General features: G+C 38.2%; 1 protein-coding gene and 1 non-coding gene across 7 annotated transcripts in view; one reads left to right on the top strand and one right to left on the bottom strand.

Annotated features, from left to right (window-relative positions):
* SMG6 (SMG6 nonsense mediated mRNA decay factor) overlaps window positions 1–20023 on the top strand; it is a 226478-nt gene that overhangs the window by 116149 nt on the left and 90306 nt on the right. The gene's annotated exons all lie outside the window — the stretch shown is intronic.
* Window positions 13999–14104, bottom strand: LOC132688713 (U6 spliceosomal RNA). The gene has a single exon (XR_009614683.1). It is a non-coding gene; the product is annotated as a U6 spliceosomal RNA (small nuclear RNA).

A 20023-nucleotide genomic window follows, 5' to 3' on the forward strand; every position in this document is an offset into this window, starting at 1 on the left:
TCGTCACATCCCCTGGGGGAGAGGCCCTTGGGGAAGAGTCCTCAAACGGCTTTTTAGGTGGAAGCCTTCTGACCTAGATGAAGTTTAGAGACATAGGTAAGCGTTTTCTCAGAAAATGTCAGACAGTAAAAACTAAATCCCAGCCATAAACTGCAAATATGAGAGATATTGTATTGAATATAAAATATTGCTATATTGAATATTTTAAATGTTTAAACATGTGCTTAGTAGAAAAGAGTATATGTTCATTGTAAACAAGTAAAAAAAAAAAAACAAAAAGGGAAAAAGGAAAATTTATCTGCAGTCCTTTTACCCAGTGCTAACATCACTGTTAATTTTTGCTAATCATTTTCATATTTAACTTCTAGTGTACACACATACACACACTTTTTTTGTACAAAGCTAGGGGTCATTATACATACTGTTTGTAATCTGATTTTTTCCCTTTTTTAAAAAATTTTTTCTAATGTTTATTTATTATTGAGAGAGAGGGAGACAGAGTGCAAGTGGGAGAGGGACAGTGAGAGGGGGAGACACAGAATCGGAAGCAGACTCCAGGCCCGGAGCTGTCAGCACAGAGCCCGATGCAGGGCTCGAAATCACAAGCTGGGAGATCATGACCTGAGCCGAAGTCACACGCTTAACCTACTGAGCCACCCAGGCGCCCCTGTAATCTGGTTTTTTTCACTCAATATTTTTTAATGTATTCTTACATGGAATCATTTTTGATGATCACTTAGTATTCCTTTATATGCCAAGATTTCTTTAGCCAGTCTTTGCTTTATTGAACCAAGGGACTATTCTCAATTTCTGCCTTACTGCAAACAGTGACGTGGTTCCTTACAGCAGAATTGTTGCGTAGATTGCCTTTGGTTGAATATATTGACTAATCAAAAACCCATACTTTGGGTGTGTTGGGTGACTGATAGGGATCTTGGGAATGTAGGAGCCTCTCTTTCTCAAGAAGAGTACTCATTTTATGCTTTTCCAATGAAAAGTTGGAGTGAAATCCTGCTCTTCCAGTTTCAGAAGGGGGTGATGATGGGGAGTTGTAGTATGTGAGGCTGAGGACAGCTAACACAATGTTTACACTTTGTGGAAGATGATAAGTTAGAAGAGAAACTGGGTAAGCATGGCTTGGGCAGTGGGATCCTAGTATTATTGTTCTATGATCACAAGATGAGCTGGACTCTGGAGGGTACTTTTGGGAGTCAGCTGTTGGGTTAGCTGTTTTTGGTGCAGATCAAGGAAGGAGTCCTAACCAGCTGCAGCCGTACTGACCCTTATCTTCTCATCAACTCTCCCAGTGGTAATGCCAGTATATGATACAGCATATGATACATTGCAACATATGATAAGTATATGATCTGGCCAGAGAAGACTACAGAACTAGCAGTCCGTGCTCTCGGCCTATAGTGGTGATTTACAGGCTACCCCAGGGCAGTTGCAGCTCATGGCAGCTCGAGACTAAGATAGTCTCCACCCCAAGGACTGTGAAATAGGTATGTCGGACATAACATCTCTAAATCCATACTCTCCCCTAAATCTGGTCTTTCTTTATTCTTCTCATCTTGGTAAATGGCAGCTTTGACTTTTGGGTAGCTTGTGTCAAAATTCTTGGGGTTATTCTTGACTCCTTTTTCTCACACCTCCATACCTAGTTCATCAGCAGTTCATGTCTTCTTTACCTTCAAAATAAATGCAGATACAACTCTTTCTTACCACCACACTCTAGGTTAACTCGTTACAATGCCTTCTGACTAATTTCTCGAGTTCCTCCTTCCTCCTGCTCCCCAGTCTGTTTTCAGCACCACAATTGGAATGATCTTTTTAAAACATCAGTAAGATCATGTCACTTCTTTGTTTAAAACCTTCTGATGGCTGCTGCTCTCACTGAGAGTAAAAGCCAAAGCTTTAACAACATCCTGCAACGCTCTGAATGATCTGAGACCAACTCCATCCCCCTTAACTCTGACTGCAGCTCCTACTGCTCTCCTCCTACCTGATACACTCTAGTCACATTGGTATCCTTGCTGTTCCTCACACAAGCCAAGCACTCATGTCTAAGGGTCTTTGCGCTTGCTTTCCTCTTAACGTGTAGCACTGTGTCTGCAGAGAGCTGTGTGGCTGTAAGGGTGACACTCCCTTCTAAATGTCACCTTGTTAGAGGGTCTTCCCTAGCTACTTTGTGTAAGATGTTCCCTTCCTTTGTTTACTTTTCACTCCGCCTTATTCTCCATTGCAGGGAAAAATAACAACTCTTGGATATCTAGCATGTATTGGTCCCTGGAGTAGGTACTTGTATATAGTATTTCATGAAGTTCTCACAATAAGCCTGCCAAGTAGGTATTACCCCCTTTGATTTTTTTAAAAGAGTGACTGAGGCTCAAGAGAAGATTGAAAACTGATGATAAACTCATACGAGGCATCTCCATGGCTGACCTAGAATATTAGTATATGGATGTGTCATCAGAGAGAATCTGTAGGAACTTTGACCATTTAGAAACCCTAAAAGATAGAGATTTTCTCCAGCTTCTAGTGGTCAATACTAAGAAACATAAAACATCTCAAGGACTTGTCAGTAGCAGCAACATGTGCAGTTTCATTCCTGGTCCAGATTGGTCACGTGTCCGGCCCCTCCTTGATGCCCATTCACCAGATACTTACTGAACATGTCTGTATTATACTGTCTTGCACACACAACAAGAAAGATCCAGACTTGTAAGGCAAACATCCTAGTTTGGGAGGCAGTTTGTGGCGTGTACGAAGACGTGAGAAGCAACATAAGTTAATTTGAACCTTGTAATTAAGAAGGAACTCTTGACATTTTGTTGAGCTGGTAGCATTCCAGTGAAGGCAGTGCTTCAGGAGCGCTGACTTAGCATTAACATATTATATTTCCTAAGCATGTTGTATGGAACTCTAGTTTTATAGGTTCTTAGTTGTTATGTAAAAGAAAAAGAGTTTCATAATCATTTAAGTTATGGTAAAGCAATGTTAGAATCCAATACTGCAAGACTTATTGAAGCTTTTACTATAGTGTACACTGTGAGAATAGCCTTCACAGTCTTTCCCAAACTTTCTTCACCCTTAATCTTTTTTGATTTATTGAATATCTTGCAGGATATATTCAGTATTCAGCCATTAAAAAAAAAAAAGTAAAAAACCTGGGTGTGGGATGAGCAAGAGGTTAGAAGACAGTTGCTATTGGGATTATCCAGAAGTAAAATAAAGAGTACAGATGAGGGGCGCCTGGGTGGCTCAGTTGGTTGAGCGTCCGACTTCAGCTCAGGTCATGATCTCACGGTCCGCGAGTTTGAGCCCCGCGTCGGGCTCTGTGCTGACAGCTCAGAGCCTGGAGCCCGTTTCAGATTCTGTGTCTCCCTCTCTCTCTGCCCCTCCCCTGTTCATGATCTGTCTCTCTCTGTCTCAAAAATAAATAAACATTAAAAAAAAAATTAAAAAAAAAAAAAAGAAAAGAGTACAGATGAGGGTAAAAGCAGTAGAGTAGAGCTGGTTACATTTTGAGAGAAACATCATAGATGTTGAAACCAACTAGAGCCAACCGGGGCAAAGAAAGTGATCTTAGATCACTTGTGTGGCTGCTAGGTGCCTAAATTCAGAAGGTTAAGTAATTTATTTACCCAAGGTCGTGGAGCTAGTAAAGTAGTGGAAGATTAGAGCCCTTCCTTTTCTGTTGGACTTTAAAACTTCATGTTCTGGGGTGCCTGGCTGGTTCAGTCAGTGGAGTATGCAACTCTTGATCTCAGGGTCGTGGGTTCGAATCCCATGCTGGGCATAGTGTTTACTTAAGAAAAATAAATTTAAAGAGGTGCCTGGGTAGCTCAGTAAGTTAAGCATCCAACTCTTGATCTCTGCTCAGGTCATGATCTCATGGTTCGTGAGTTTGGGCTCTGCACTGACAGTGTCTTCTGACTGACACTGACCGCCCTCCCTCTCAAAATAAGTAAATAAACTTAAAAAAAAAAAAAAGGAATTAAAACAAATTAAAAAAAAAAACCCTCATGTTCTAATGAACGGTTTGATGTCTAGGATTTGCTTCAAAATAATTTGTGGATAGGGGCACCTGGGTGGCTCAGTTAAGTGTCCGACTCTTGATTTAGGCTCAGGTCATTATCCTAGGGTCGTGGGACCGAGCCTTATGTCAGGCTCCTTGCTGATCGAAGAGCCTGCTTAAGATTTTCTGTCTCTCTGTCTCTCTCTGTCTCTCTCTCTGCCCCTCTCCCCTGCTCGTGTTCTCTCTCTGTCTCAAATAAAATAAAATAAAATAAAATAAAATAAAATAAAATAAAATAATATAAATAAAATAAAATAAAATAAAAAGATAACATTTGTGGATAGAAGTATAAATGAAAAAAAAGAGGCCAAATACTGATTATTAAATCTGAGTAATGGATTCATTGAATTCATTATAGTATTCTACTTTTGTATATGCGTGAAATTTTCTATAGTAAGTTGTGGTTAAAGGAGTAATAAATAGTCATCCTGAAAGGAAGCAAAACAAAATTCTGTGTCCTTTCTGCTGCATTATAGTGCCTAAATGATTGGAAAAGTAACTGAACTATAGTATTTATGAAGTTAAGCTCTTGTAGGCACTAACCATTTTCCAGGCACTGTGCTGAGCTCTTTACTTGCATTTTCTCATTGAAACCCCAATAACCCTATATGCAGATTGGGGAAATGATGAAAAGGAAAGATGTTGAGTTCATGTTATGGCTTAGTGTAAAAAAAAGCTTAATTATCATCTTCAAAATACATGTGTGTGACTGTATAGCTCTAGGTAATACTAACCAAGGATCTGTTTAGCAACAGGTCCTCTCTTTCCTTAGACTCTAAAGAACTTTCCTAAAGCTCTAATTAGTTAATGGTACCAAGCATTTATGTCATAAATAGATGTAAGCAGTGCTTATTCTGGCATCCCCAGGTAGATTAAGCTTTGTGATCTTCTTTGTCTTCCTCCCCATGTTGTCTGACCAAGAACTAAGTGAAGAACTTTTCAACAGGCTACCGCTGGAGCCACTCTGGCTTGACTGGGGAATGAATTATTGTAAGTCACATTATAAAGTCAGTGTTTCAAGTCTCACGTCACATCCCATTCATCCTTCCAGGCATCTTTACTTTCTTTCTGGATGTAGGATCCTAGGAAACTTCATCATTCATAAAATAGGTTGTTGAGATTAAAGATGGGGCTTAAATTGTCCAGCTTTTGGAACTGCTGGCTTTTGTCTCCTTGTTTATTTGTTCAATGACATTTTTGGAGTGATGTTTATTGTATACATAATTACCCCAGAATGTTTTAAATGGAAAATATAGAAAAGCACAAGAGAGTAAAAATCACCTGCAAACTACCACCTAAAATTAAATAGTGTTAATAGTTTAGTTTATATCCTTCCAATCTTTTTCCCCCTTGTGCTTATATATCTGTACTTACTCTTTTCTTTTCATAAAATTGGGACTGTACGGTATATGCTTTGTTCTTTTTTAATGTTTTTTATATACTCTTTGTGTGTGTCTGTGTGTGTGTGTGTGTGTGTGTGTGTGTGTACATGTATACCCACGTACATGCACACACATCTACATAGTTTTGGGGGAAATATTGCCTTTGTTGCTTGGTTGTCTGGAAAATATTTATTTTCAAGGCTACCAGTCACTAATGTATTGAAAAGCATACTTGATCTTCTATTTTCAAAGTATCAACATGAGGAATTTTTGAAAAGCCAAAACTATTGACCTAAACTTAAGACGTAGAAATTAGGACTGCTTACCAATATGTATTTTCTTTTTCACGCAATTGTATTTTATTTCTAAATTTACAATAATTATTGAGAATTAATTTTATATTAAGTGTTTTCAGTGCTCACCATCAGTCCTTTTACTCTATGGACTTTCCATTCTTACTATGTTCTTTGATTCATCTGTTATTATTTTTTTTAATGTTTATTTATTTTTGAGAGAGAGACAGCGTGCGAGCAGGTGAGGGGCAGAGAGAGAGGGAAACACAGATTCGGAAGCAGGCTTCAGGCTCTGAGCTGTCAGCACAGAGCCCGACGTGGGGGTCGAACTCACAAACTGTGAGATCATGACCTAAGCCAAAAATCAGATGCCTAACCGACTGAGCCACCCAGGTGTCCTGATTCACCTGTTATTCAAATGTTTCAATTGAGGAATGTTTTCATCAAAGATGACATGGATGCTTTTTAAACATTAAGGTGACTTTTATAAAATGTAGTAGTAATACACATACTTATGCAAAGGAATCAGATGATTCACAAAAATATTTAAAGTCAAAGACTACACTCCAGGGATAACTGCTGTTAACAATTTGGTATTTACCTTTTTATTTATTTTTTTAAGTTAATTGTTTTATTTTGAGGGGGAGAGAGAGAGCATGTGCAAGCAGGGGAGGGGCAGAGAGAGAGGGAGAGGGAGAATCCCAAGCAGGCTTCATGCTCAGCCTGGGAGCCTGAGGTGGGGTTCCATCTTACAACCATGAGATCATGACCTGAGCTGATATCAAGAGTCGGACATTTAACCAACCTAGCCACCCAGACACCCCCAAAACAAGCTTTTTTTTTTTTTTTTTTTTTAATGTTTTAATGTTTATTTTTGAGAGAGAGAGAAAGCGAAAGCATGAGCAGGGGAGGGATGGCAGAGAGAAAGGGAGACACCGAATCTGAAGCAGGCTCCAGGGTCTGAGCTGTCAGCACAGAGCCCCACGTGGGGCTCGAACTCACGAACCATGAGATCGTGACCTGAGCCGAAGTCAGAAGCTTAACTGACTGAGACACCCAGGTGCCCCAAAACGAGCTTTTTAATAAGCAGATACAGTTCTGTCTTTGGACTAGAAAAGTTTTCATTTCTTGTGTCCTTATTTGCTAATATTATGTTTATTATTTTCTTCATTGTCTTCTACATCTCTTTTTCTGTCATCATTTTAATCTCATTTTGCTTTGCTGCTGCATCCCCAAAGAGCTTCTCAAGTTTATCCTTTCTGTAATTGATTCGGATTTTTATAATGCTGATTCTACTTTTCACTGCTTCTAATTTGGTTTTTAAGACTGCTATTGCATTATATGTTCTTTTACATTATTTCCCCGTCTTATCCTATAACCTTTATATTTTTGCCTGCCTTTTCTCCAGGTCCCTTTAATCTGCCTTTGTTTGTCATTTTTCTTTTATCATACTTCACAATGTCTATGATTTTAAACATCAGATATAAGAATATCTTTTTCTTCATTTTACATTTCCTCCCACAAACTGTGGTACATTCCTGTCATAGACCCCAACTTGGATTTCTGCAGTCTGATTCTGGCCATTTATATTTTTTTGAACAAAGAAAGGTTTCTTCAGATCTCATATTTGCTCCAAAATAGGTTATGTTGATTCTTATGTGATTCCTTCTTTGTCTACAAATACTCTTTAGAATCTCCTTCTCAAGTCTACAACTGGTTGATAGAAGTTCGTATTACCAAGTCACCACCCTGAAGAGAGTGGGGAGGAAGTCAGGTGGTATGCAATCTTAACAAATGAATTTATTTTCTACATTTTCTATTCTGTATATAGTGGAGCTACTATACCAGAGCTGTTTCCTGGGTCTGATTTCTGTTTCACATAAATGATATGGCAGTTTCTGACCTCCTCCTTGGAGCTGTAGCCTACCATGTCAGGAAGAAATTCTACTCTCTGGTCACTTCCCGTTTAGTATGGTAGTTTCCCTTGAGCCTGTCTGAACTGCTGATTGTGAGTGGTCCTGATTTATAGTGGTGAAAAAGCTGCCAAATGGCATTCTGCCTCTGCCCCCATGTCCTCACACTTTGTGGTAGACAGAATAATGGCCCCTTAAAGATGGTCCACGTCTTAATTCCTGAAACCTGCTCAGTGTTACCTTACAAGGCAAAAATGCCTTTGCAGGTGTGATTAAGGGTCTTGAGGTGGGAAGATGGTGCTAGGTTTCCGAGGTTGATTAGTGTAATCATAAGGGTCCTTATAAGGAGGCAGGGGTGTCAAGAGTCAGAAAAAGGAGATGTGATGATGGAACTAGTGGTCTAGAGAGAGGGATTTGGAGACAGTATACTGCTGGCCTTGAACATGGGGGAAGGGACCGTGAGCCAAGGAATGCAGGTGGCCTCTAGATGCTGGAAAAGGCAGGGAAGCATATTCTCCTGCAGAGCCTCCAGAAAGAGCACTGTCAACACGTCGACTGACAAAACTGACAACACCCTGTGAACACCTCGATGTTAGGATCTCTGACCTTTAGAACTGTAAGGTAATACATTGTATTGCAGCAATAGGAAACTAACATACCCTTCCATACTGGAGAATTTTGCCAGTCTCTTCATTGTTTACTTCTCCCGCTACTTTCTTTTTCTTTTTGAACTTTTTTAATTATGAAATATACATGTGGAAATACATTAAGCAAAAAGAATCCGAAGTAAGGAACTATATAACCACCAAGCCGGTCTAGAAATAGAACAACACAAGGGTAGTAATTATCAGTTACATTCAGTTTATGTTGGAGGTCCTAGCCAGTACAGGAAGGCAGGAAAAGGAAAGTATTAAAAAGGTGATTGGAAAGGGAAAAAAAAGTTGTCTTTATTTGCAAATAATGTGATGAATGCTTAGAAAATCTGAAAGAAAATAAGGATAAATTAATAGAATTAAGTGAATTTAGCAAAGTTGATTGATCATAAAGTCAGTATACAAATCAAATTGTAGATATCAATTCCATATCTACATACTGACATCAAATGAATTTTTTTTTAAGTTGATTTCTTAAAAAATAGAAAATAAAAGTGGATTTGTTAGGAATGCAGGCTGTCAATTGGCTCTTAATGACCTGCTTCCGATTGTCTTCTATCCATCTGGCAGTAATTCTTTATGATTTATGGGAGATGGATGGCATTTTCTCATTTAAGAGCTATTGACTGTCTGCCATGCATCAGGCACCATTCTGGATACCACAACCAACCATAGCAGCAAACACAGTAGACAAAGGAGGGATCACAAGGCATATGGAGGAGCTATTCTGTGTATTCAGTTTGGGCACTTCAGTTGAGATATTGGAAGTAGAATTATTTAACTCTGAGGTCTATAGTTTTTAAGTGTTTTGTTTTTTTTTTTTACAAAAATAACCTCTCTTTGTATTATAAAATAGGTATTCATCTTAGAAATACTAGAAAAATCAAGATTATCAATAAGGGAAAGAAAAGACTCTGTGATCCTTCTGGTTGGATAGATGGACAGACACCATATGTGAACTCTTTTTGCTTTTTAGCAGAAATAGGATCAAACCATATATATACTGTTTTGTAATCCACTTTGTTCACTTAGCAATAAATATGTTCTGCATATGTTTCCATGTTCACCTATAACATGAATTTTAATGGCTGTGTTATATTAACTGGCGTGGACATACCATAATATTTGCTGAGTCCTCAACCATTAGACATTTTGGGAAGTTACTGACTTTTCAGTTTTATAAATGATGCCTTCTCAGGCAGAAGTCTTTATATACACCTTTTGTTCATTTTTGAAGTACAATTACTAGGTCAAGGAGGGTATGCAGATTTTTAAGACTTTTGGTAGATAATGCTACATTGCCCTCCAAAAAAAGGTTGTATGCCATGTAAACTGCAGAATATAAGAGTATTTATTTTCTAGCTTCCTCATCAAGGTTGAATGGTTTAATTTTTCCCGACTTTGCCAGAGATGGGCAAAAAACGATATTTCATTGTTTTGATTTTCCTTCTTTGATTACCAATAGGGTTGGTTCTAAAAGTATTATGCTTACTGGTTATATGATTGGTATTATATTTCTTATAAACTGCCCTATGTTCTTTGCCCATTTTACTATTAGAATATTCACCCATTTTTTCTTTTTTCTTTTTTTTTTAATGTTTATTTATTAGAGAGAGAGAGAGAGAGAGAGAGAGAGAGAGCATGAGCATGGGAGGGGCAGAGAAAGGAGAAGACACAGAATCTGAATCAGGCTCCAGGCTCTAGGCTCTGAGCTGTCAGCACAGTGGGGCTCAAACCCACAAACCACGAGATCATGACCTGAGCCGAAGTCAGACGCTCAACCGACTGAGCCACCCAGGCACCCCATCACCCATTTTTTTTCTTAATGTTTTGCAGTAGCTGTGTATGAATAACTTCTGAACTTTTCTTTGGTTACCCTTGTACAGGAGGTGTTTTCTCTGTACATTGAATGAGATGAGAACTTTTGGATACTTGGAGAGGCACAGCATTCTATTTTTTAGGTAATAAGAACATGGATGTCCCTTTGTCACACCATGCTAGATTAGATCTTTTGTTTGTTTTCACCCTTTGAGTCAGTTTCTCCTCATACTTCCCTATCAGTCCATAGACATCTAAAGAAAAATCATGTCCAGCCAGATATTTAGAATAAACTGTGAACTGTATCTACTTCCTTTTCTGTTTTGCCTATTTAATTGAAGGAGCCCTTGAGATGGGTATAAACTAGGTAAAATTGTATGGTGTTTTGAGAAGTCCTCTGGTTTCTATCTAGCAAATGTTGTAAAACTTTTTCCCCTTCTCACTGTAAGTGCAGTAAATACCTCGATGGCTTGCTTTATTTGATGATTCATTCCACCAGTGGCCCCTTGGCACTAACCATTTGTATCGTGTATATCTCTGCCTACCTCATTTTTGCCCTCCCTCACCTTTTTTGTGCTCTCTGTCACCTCTTTACTAATTGCTTTTAAATTTATAGAAGTACTGATTACTACTTCCATTTACTCCAGTACTTTCAGATTTATTAGTTACTCCCTAATTTACAAATTACAAATCTCATTCCCCAAACGGGCTCTGTTGAACTCGGCTACCTTACATTCATGCTGTGGATAGGTCATGAGTAGGTGTTCTTTTCTGTAATTCTTAAACTTTAGCATTCATCACAATCACCTGAAAGGCTTGTTAAAATGCGCAGTTGCTGGACCCAATCCCCAGTGTTTTTTTGATTGTTTGAGAGGAAAAAAGGTGGAAAAATTGCATTTCTAACAAGTTCCCAGGTGATGCCGATGGTTTGGGTTCCACACTTTGAGAACCACTGGTTTTTAGGAACTTGGTAGCTTCCAAGGTTGTAGTTATCAGGCAAAGATTTGGGCCCAGGTAAAAATAATAAAGATTTCTGTTATAAATAGTCTTCCTCGGGGCACCTGGGTGGCTCAGTCGGTTGAGCGTCTGGCTTCGTTCAGGTCATGATCTCACAGTTGGTGGGTTCGAGCCCCGCGTCGGGCTCTGTGCTGACAGCTCAGAGCCTGGAGCCTGTTTCAGATTCTGTGTCTCCCACTCTCTCTGCCCCTCCCCTGTTCACGCTCTGTCTCTGTCTCAAGAATAAATAAACATTAAAAAAAATTTAAAAAAAAATAGTCTTCCTCATTCTATCTTTAACTTTGGAATGTAGGGCATATTACCTGAGAGTGCATATACTTTGCCTCCATGTTGCCAGACAGCTTTCTGAGCTCTTCAGAAAGAAGTTATATTCAGAATGCTATAAATATGTTTTTCCTGAGTATATATGAAGAGTCACATGTCTGGATTTCTTTTCCCAAGAGGACCCTGAGGGAACCATCTGACTTTTAAGGAGTGTCTCTCATGTGCTAGATACTGTTTTAATGCTTTACATTATCTCATTTAAATGTCACAGAAGCCCCATGGGAATTTGAACTTTATGAAAGAACTTGCCCAGGATGACACAGGTAAGAATGAAGGAATCAAATCCAAGCAAGTCGCACGCACTCTTAATTGAATAAAAATGCAGTAATACAGTGGTTGAACAAACAATTGTTAGTACCTTCAGTTCTCTTCATAACTTTGACAGTTCTTTTATTTTCACTTGGAGCTTGACTCCTCACCAGGAGCTTGGGAATTTTTGACCTGGTTTAGGGATATTACCTGATCTCCCATAATAGTTCTTGAAAATGAACAAAGAAGGAAAAGTTCACATGAGGAGAATGGATGTTCAGAATGAATTTACCTACTTCTTTCTCTCTGTGTTGGATGTTCTTCAAATCTTGGAATGCCCTGGAGTCCAAAAGTACCTGAGTGTCTAGAATATGAGTCTTTGGAGAGAGAACTTGATTTATTTTTGGCAAACCCTTGAGTGTTCTCTAAGAGGGACTGAATATATGCAAAGGGTGATCTCCATCATTTTGGAAGGGTGTCCGAGGACAAAAAAAAATCTAAGAGTAGTGATAGTGCAACTTGTAAGGACCAAAAAATTGGGACAACGTCCTGGGCTACAAACTTTGCCGCCAGGATTGTTTGTAGATGAACAGGGATTCATGGATTTGGCTGATGCATAAAAACCTGAAGGTCAGCAATGGAAGTTTGCCTACCTATCTATATGCATACATATAAACCATCTTTGGCTCAAGACTTAATGAATATGGACCATAATAAAAAATAAATTTGAAACAGGTAAGAAGAAAAAGTATGATATCTAGAGAGAGGACTTTGGTATTGACATAAACTTCTGCCTCTATACTTCCTGCCCCACCCTTTATTTTCTTTAATGTACTTCTCATATATGTAAAAGAATATTGTTTTTACTTCATAATTTTAGATATCTGAAAAAAGTAATCTTTATTGGTAATACTTTTACTTTTATTAGTCAACTTGTTTATGTATAATTTACATACAATAAAATCATACATTCGAATGTATTGATAGTATATATATCCCTGTGTAATGACCACCCCAGTCAAAATACAGAATGTCTCCATCCCCCAAAATGTTCCTAAGTGCCCCTTTACAGTTAATCTCCTCAGTCCAATTCCCCATCCTAGGCAACCACTGATCTAATGCTTATTAAAGATTAGTTTTGCCTATTTTAGAATTTCGTATAAGTGGAATCATAAAGTATATGCTTTTATGTCTTTGTTCTTTCACTCAGCATATCTATGAGATTCATCCATGTTGTGTTCTTGTAGCAATTCATTCCCTTTATTGAGGAGTAGTATTCCATTATATGGATATATCACATTCTGTTTATTCATTCACTTTGGGCTCAGACACATTTGGGTTTTTGTTTTTTGGCTGTTATGAATAAAGATGCTGTGAACAAATGTACAAGTCTTTTTGTGGACATAATGTTTTCATTTCTCTGGGGGCAAATAGCTAGAAGTAGAATTGCTCAGTCAAATGATTAAGTATATTGTAAACTTCAAGGAAACTACCAAACTGTTTTCCAAAGTGATTGTACCACGTTATACTCTCACTAGCCATGCCTGAGAATTCCAGTTGTTTCAGATCCTCGCCAACATTTGGTATTTCTGGTCTTTAGAGTTTTAGCCATTCTAGTAAAGTGTGACAGGGTCTTATGGTAGTTTTGTTGGCATTTGTGTAATTAATGATGAGCATCTTTTCATGTGGTTTGTTAGTACTTCATCCTCATTTGAGAAATGGCCAAATCTATAGCCCATTTTTAAAATTTGGGATATTGATGTTTTCTTAGAGAGTGGTAAAAGTTCCTTGTGTATTCTGTGCACAAGTCCTTGTCAGATAGGTGTCCTGTGAATATTTTTTTCCACTGTGTATGGCTAGCTTTTTTTTTTTTTTTAAGACAGAATCTTGGAAAGCAAATGTTTTTAATTTTGATAAAATTCAGTTTTTTAAGATTTTCCTTTAAGGATTATCACCTTTTCTGTTTTTTGTTTTGTTTTTGTTTTAATTTTAATGTTTATTTATTTTTGAAAGAGAGAAGGCGAGAGAGACAGTGCACGAGCGGGGGGAAGGGCAGAGAGAGAGGGAGACACAGAATCTGAAGCAGGCTTCAGGCTCTGCTTTATCAGAGAGCCTCTGAAGGCACCTGGTTTCTGTTGAATATTTTTTAAAAGGCAGTAAAATGGCAACTGTAAGGTTGCATCATGGGTAGCAATAAGGCAGGGGGTGCAGGGGAGATTCATGGAGATGTTTGGGGAGGAGACACATGGGGAGAAGTGGGTATGGAAATATAAAAATATGGAACGCTTCACGAATTGTGTGTAATCCTTGCGCAGGGGCCATGCCGATCTTCTCTGTTTCGTTCCAGTATTAGTACATGTGCTGTGGAAACAAGCACAGTATTGTACCTTTTTCTACTTCACACCTACACACCTGTTCTTCTTGTTTCCTGCTTTGCACTTTACAAATGTAACAATCTTGGGGCGCCTGGGTGACTCAGTTGGTTGAGCGTCTGACTTCAGCCCAGGTCACGATCTCACAGTTCGTGCGTTCGCACCCTGCATTGGGCTCTGTGCTTATAGCTCAGAACCTGGAGCCTGCTTTGGATTCTGTGTCTCCTTCTCTCTCTGTCCCTCCCCTGCTTGTGCACTCTCTCTCTCTCTAAAATAAATAAACATTAAAAAATTAAAAAACAAAAACAAATGTAGCAATCTTTAAACAGTATAATTCCATTTACCCATTCCCTCTTGGTTAGTGTGATTGTCTTCTGTTTGACTTTTCATATGGTATGAATCCTACCATACCCTATTATTATTTTTACTTAAATAGTTTTCTTTTAAGTAAATTACAAACAAAAAGAAAATACAGACTTTTCTATTTATCTACTTATTTACTGGTGCTCTTCATTCTTTTCAGTAGATCCAAGTTTCCAGCTGATAATTATTTCTCTTGAGCCTAATAGGACACAAGCAGGTGGCTGGTGACAAATTCCTGTAGCTTTTGTTTAGCTAAAAATGCCTCTCTCTCTCTCTCTCTCTCTCTCTCTCTCTCTCTTTTATCTTTGGTTCTGAAGGATTTTTTAAAAAACTGGATATAGAATTCTGGATTGAAGTTTTTTTCTTTCAGCATCTTTGAAATGTGGTTCTCTTATTACCTGGCACCCACTGTTTTCTCGTGAGAAATCAGCATTCATATGCCTCTTTGTATAATGTATCTTGTGGGGGGAGGCTGCTTTGAATATTTTCTTTTTATCTTTGGTTTTCAGAAGTTTGGTTGAGATGTGCACAGGTGTAGTTCTTTTTACATGAATCCTGCTTAATGTTCAGTGACCTTTTTGGATCTGTAAGTTGGTGTTTTTCATCAAATTCAGGGTATCTTCCAGTCATTATTCTTTTTTCTGCCCTACTTACCCTGTCTTCTCTTTCTGGAATTCCTATTATGTATATGTTAGAAATTTTTAGATAGTCGCACACATTTGTGAGGCTCTATTTATCTATTTTTAATTTCAAAAAATGTTTATTTTTGAGAGAGAGAGCGCGCTAGTGGGAGAGGGCAGAGAGAGAGGGAGACAGAATCCAAAGTGGGCTCCAGGCTCTGAGCTGTCAGCACAGAGACCAACGCGGGACTTGAACCCATGGACCACGAGATCATGACCTGAGCTGACGTTGGACACTTAACCGACTGAGCCACCCAGGGGCCCCTTAAATTTTTAATGTTTATTTTTGAGAGAGAGAGAGAGACAGAGCGTGAGAGACGGAGGGGCAGAGAGAGAGGGAGACGCAGAATCCGAAGCAGGCTCCAGGCTCTGAGTTGTCAGCACAGAGCCCTCTGTGGCGCTGAAACCCATGAACCGGGAGATCATGACCTGGAGGCTCTATTTATCTTTAGTGTTTTTTCTCTCTAGTCTTCCAATTACTTAGTTTCTATTGATCTGTCTTTTTAAGTTCATGGACTGTTTCTTTTCCATTTTCAATATAATGTAAAACTTATCCAGTGAACTCTTTATTTCACTACTTTTCAGTTTAAGAATTTCTACTTGGTTCTTTTTGATAATTACTTTTCTTGGCTGACATTTTCTATTGGTTTACTCATTAAGGCCATATTTCCCTTTAATTCTTTGAACATCTTATTAATATTTTGGACTTGTTTATAATAGCTGTTTTAGTCTTTGCCTATCAATTCCAACATGTAGGCCATCTCACATTCAATTTCTGTTGAATGTAGATTGCATTTACCTGTTTCTTTGTGTCTAGTGGGTTTTGTTTATAGTCATTGGCACTGGCTAATTTGTTAGATTCTGGATCTTGTTACCTTCTTCTGGAAAGTATTGGTTTTTTGGGCGGGAGGGTTTTGTTTGTTTGTTTTTCCTTAAAAAGGCAATTACATCACTGCTTGATCGTCTTGAACTTCTGTATGCTTGGTTTTTTACATATTATTAGGGCAGCTACTTAGGAACCTAGGATGTCCCCAAGCCCCAGCAATGTGGTGATAGTCAACCTCCAAGCCCTGTCTTCCCTGCAGATTTTGTTTAAGTCTGGGTTTTAGGATCTAATTAATGCAAATTTAGATTAGCTCCCACTCTAGGGTGTGGCTTCTCTGGAGATTCAGCTGGTTGCCAGGGCATGTTAACAAGGTGTTAAAACCTGTCTACTCTGGCAGTTTTGGAACTCCCAACTCCTCCGTCCTAAGGCAGTGCTATTTCTACACTGTTGGATCTCTAACATCTTTCTGTTCCACTCTCAACCCTGTAGCAGCTGCCTTCTGGTCAGCCCCTGGTGGTCTTGGCTGCATAGGTACAGTCCAGCCTTCACCCCATTATTCACTGAAGATTCTCACATGTGTTTCATGCTCTTTCTTTGTATAACTTCTTCCTGTCCATTTCCCTACTTGCTGATTCCGGCCCCTTCAGCTACCTCAAATTCTGCCTCTGCCTCCTCAACTCAACAGGATTCCCATAATTTCAACAGGAATCCCATACAGGAATCCCAGATTCTCAACAGGAATCCCATAATTTCCTTGGGATTCAGCTTTCTGTATCATGGTTGGAAAATTATTCCCAAGCAGAGGACTAAGTGTATCAAGAGTTCATTTTGTGAGTTTTTCTTCTCTCAGAGGTCACAGCCTTTTTTTTCCCCCTCATGAAAGGGGAACAGACTTTAATCATAAAAAAATATTTCTAGTGTTTTTTCTCCCAGTTTATTGAGAACTAATTGACGTACATCATTGTACATGTTTAAGGTATGCAGTACGATGGTTTGATTTGCGTATATTTTAAAATGATTACCACAGTGAGTTTAGTTAATATCCATGCTCTCCTGCAGACACAATGAAAAGCAAAGAAGAAAAATTTCTCCTTGTGATGTATCATACGGCAGTGTTAGCTGTAGTCATTGTGCTGTACATTATATCCCTAGTACTTGTCTTATAACTGGAAGTTGGTACCTTTTGGCCACCTCCCTCTAGTCACCCTCTCCCTACCCCTACCTCTGATAACCACAGATCTGAACTCTTTCTCCATGGGTTTGGTGTTTTAGGGATCACAGTTTTGCACTGCCTGTTGTTCACTGCCTACAAACAGCTGCCTCAGATATTTTATAGTTGTTTATGGTGGGAGGACTAGTCCAGTACCGCCTACTTCATCTCATGCTGAGAAACAGAAGGCAAACTGTCCTTACTTGTTAATTACAGAAGTAATCCATGCTCTCTGAAATAATATTAAAATCATATAGAACTGTAGAAAATAAGAATACCAGCCCCTCTTTCCCTTCCAGAAATGATTGCTAATAACGGTGTGGTAACCATTCTTGCAAACATACATACACAGAATATTAATTTTTCTCATACAAATGCATGTTGTGATACATTACTCTTTTTTTGCTTAATATTCATACCTTGTAACTGCTTCTGAATCACTGTGTATAAATCTACATTCTTTTTCAAGTTGCATCATGTTCCATTGTGTAGATACAATTTATACATCTTATTTTATTGAAGTATAATTGACATACAGTGTTCTGTTAGTTTCAGGTGTACATCAAAGTGATTTGATATTTTTATATATTGTGAAATCCCATGATAAGTCTAGTTCATTTGTCACCACACAGTTATTACAATATTATTGACTATATGCCCTACGCTGTACTTTTCATCCCTGTGACTTACTTATTTTATAACTGGAAGTTTGTACCTCTTAATCCCATTTACCTGTTTCGTCCGCCTCCCTCCTCAACCCCTCACCTCTCTGGTAACCAGCAGTTTGTTTCCTGTATCTTTGAGTTGGTTTCTGTTTTGATTGTTCATTTGTTTTGTTTTTTAGATTACCCATATAAGTGAAATCATCCAGTATTTGTCTTTCTCTGACTCATTTCACTATAGCAGGATTTCATTACTTATGGCTGGATGGTAATCCATTGTATACATACATCACATCTTCTTTATCCATTTCCGTATCGATGGACACTTAGGTTGTTTCCATATCTTAGCTGTTGGAAATAATGCTGCAGTGCACATAGGAGTGCTTATATTTCTTCAGATTGGTGTTTTCATTTTCTTCAGATAAACACCCAGAAGTGAAATTGCTGGATCGTAGGGTAGTTCTATTTTTAATTGTTTGAGGAACCTCCATAGTGGTTTCCATATTGGCTGCACCAGTATACATTCCCACCATCTGTCTTTTAGGTGATAACTGAGTTATGTCCCTTTTTTGTCATCACATACAGTGCTAAAATGAACTTCTTCATACTTAAATCCTTGTATGTTTATAAGACTGTTCTTTTAGAATAGATTCCTACAAGTGAAATTGCTTTGTCAAAAGATATATAAATTTTACTGTTTTTACAAATACTGCCAAAGTGCCCCCAAAATGATCATACCAATTTACACTCCCATTAGCAGTATACAAGTATCTGTTTTTTCATGCTTTTATGTGTATTTGTAAAATATTACAGCAATATTTTTAATTTCTGCTGATTTTCTGGGTTAAAAAGTGCATCTCACTTTAGCTTGCATTTGTTTACTAGTGGAATAAGGATCTTTCTGTATATTTACTGTCTGTTTATATTTTTCCATTCTGACTTGCGTATTTATGACCCTGCTCGTTTTTATATTGTTATTTGTGATTGATATGCAGAGTTCTTATACACTGTAGATAGTTATATTTTATTTTATATGTTGCAAATATTATCTCCCGGTCTGTAGCTTGTTTTATAATCTTCTTTATATTTTTTATAGTGTACAGCTTAAAATTTTTATGAAGTCAAATCTGTCTTTTCCTGCATGACCTCTGGGTTTTCTTGTCATGCTTTCCTCATCTTTGTATACACCTGTTATTGTTCTTGCTGATCGCTTAACAAGATTTCTCTCAAAAGAAAGGTTTGTAGTTAATAAAATACACTTTGATATACCCAGGCTGCTGTTGGAATTTTGGCTGTAAAGTAGGGACTGCTACTTTTAAGTACTCCAAATATGCCAGAATGGCAACCATTTGGAACAAAGGATTTTGAAGGTCTAATGTTTTCATGGACAATTTTTTGTGATATCATTATTGTCAGTGACAGGAAAAAATGAATCTTTAGCTGTCCAAGAGTAAATCCAAATGTTTCCTGACTCCCAGTAAACTCAGAAACAACCAGATGAAATAATGTAAAACCTCATTTGTAGTGAATGCTTATCTAGCAATAGATATTTTTTTTTCCTTGCGCACATAGACCCCCTAAAGTGAAGAAGAGAAAAATGAGAAACTGTTCTTAATTCTAGAATGCAGTGGAAAACGTGGTTTGCATATGTGCAGCAAAAAGCTTTGGAGGGTTGGAATTGCACAATGAGTGAAGGCTGAGCAATTGCTTAATAAGGCGTCCACATTGGGGGGGTGTCCTTTGCTCTTGTGCAATTAGGGAACTCCAGAGCTGCCTGAATAGGGGATTTCCTTTTGTTTCTTACATGCCATTTTAAAAATTCACTTTTTCCCTTCTTTTCAGTGTTCATTCTTTTTTTCTTTAATTGTTCCTTTGAATTCTTATTTGTAGTTTTCTTCTTTTTTCTAAGGAAGAGATGAATTAGCCATACATCCACATGTCCCTACCTCTGTGACTGATTAGAAATGAACCTGGGCCAGGTTCTACAGACGGTTGCTGATGGTTTAAAGATTTCTGGTTCAGCTTCTTCTCACAGTTGCAATACTCAGCTGGTTCTGAGTGTTTGAAATATGGGTTCCTGATCAGCCAGCATTCGTTTTTCAGTACTGGAATTTTGCACATTTTGTAATGAGTTTTCTGAGGTTTTTGCCTGTTTTGCTTTAATGGCGACCGACACCTCCTGA

Source organism: Panthera onca, chromosome E1 (assembly GCF_046562875.1).
Source record: "Panthera onca isolate mPanOnc1 chromosome E1, mPanOnc1 haplotype 2, whole genome shotgun sequence".
In the NCBI taxonomy this organism is placed as follows: domain Eukaryota; kingdom Metazoa; phylum Chordata; class Mammalia; order Carnivora; family Felidae; genus Panthera; species Panthera onca.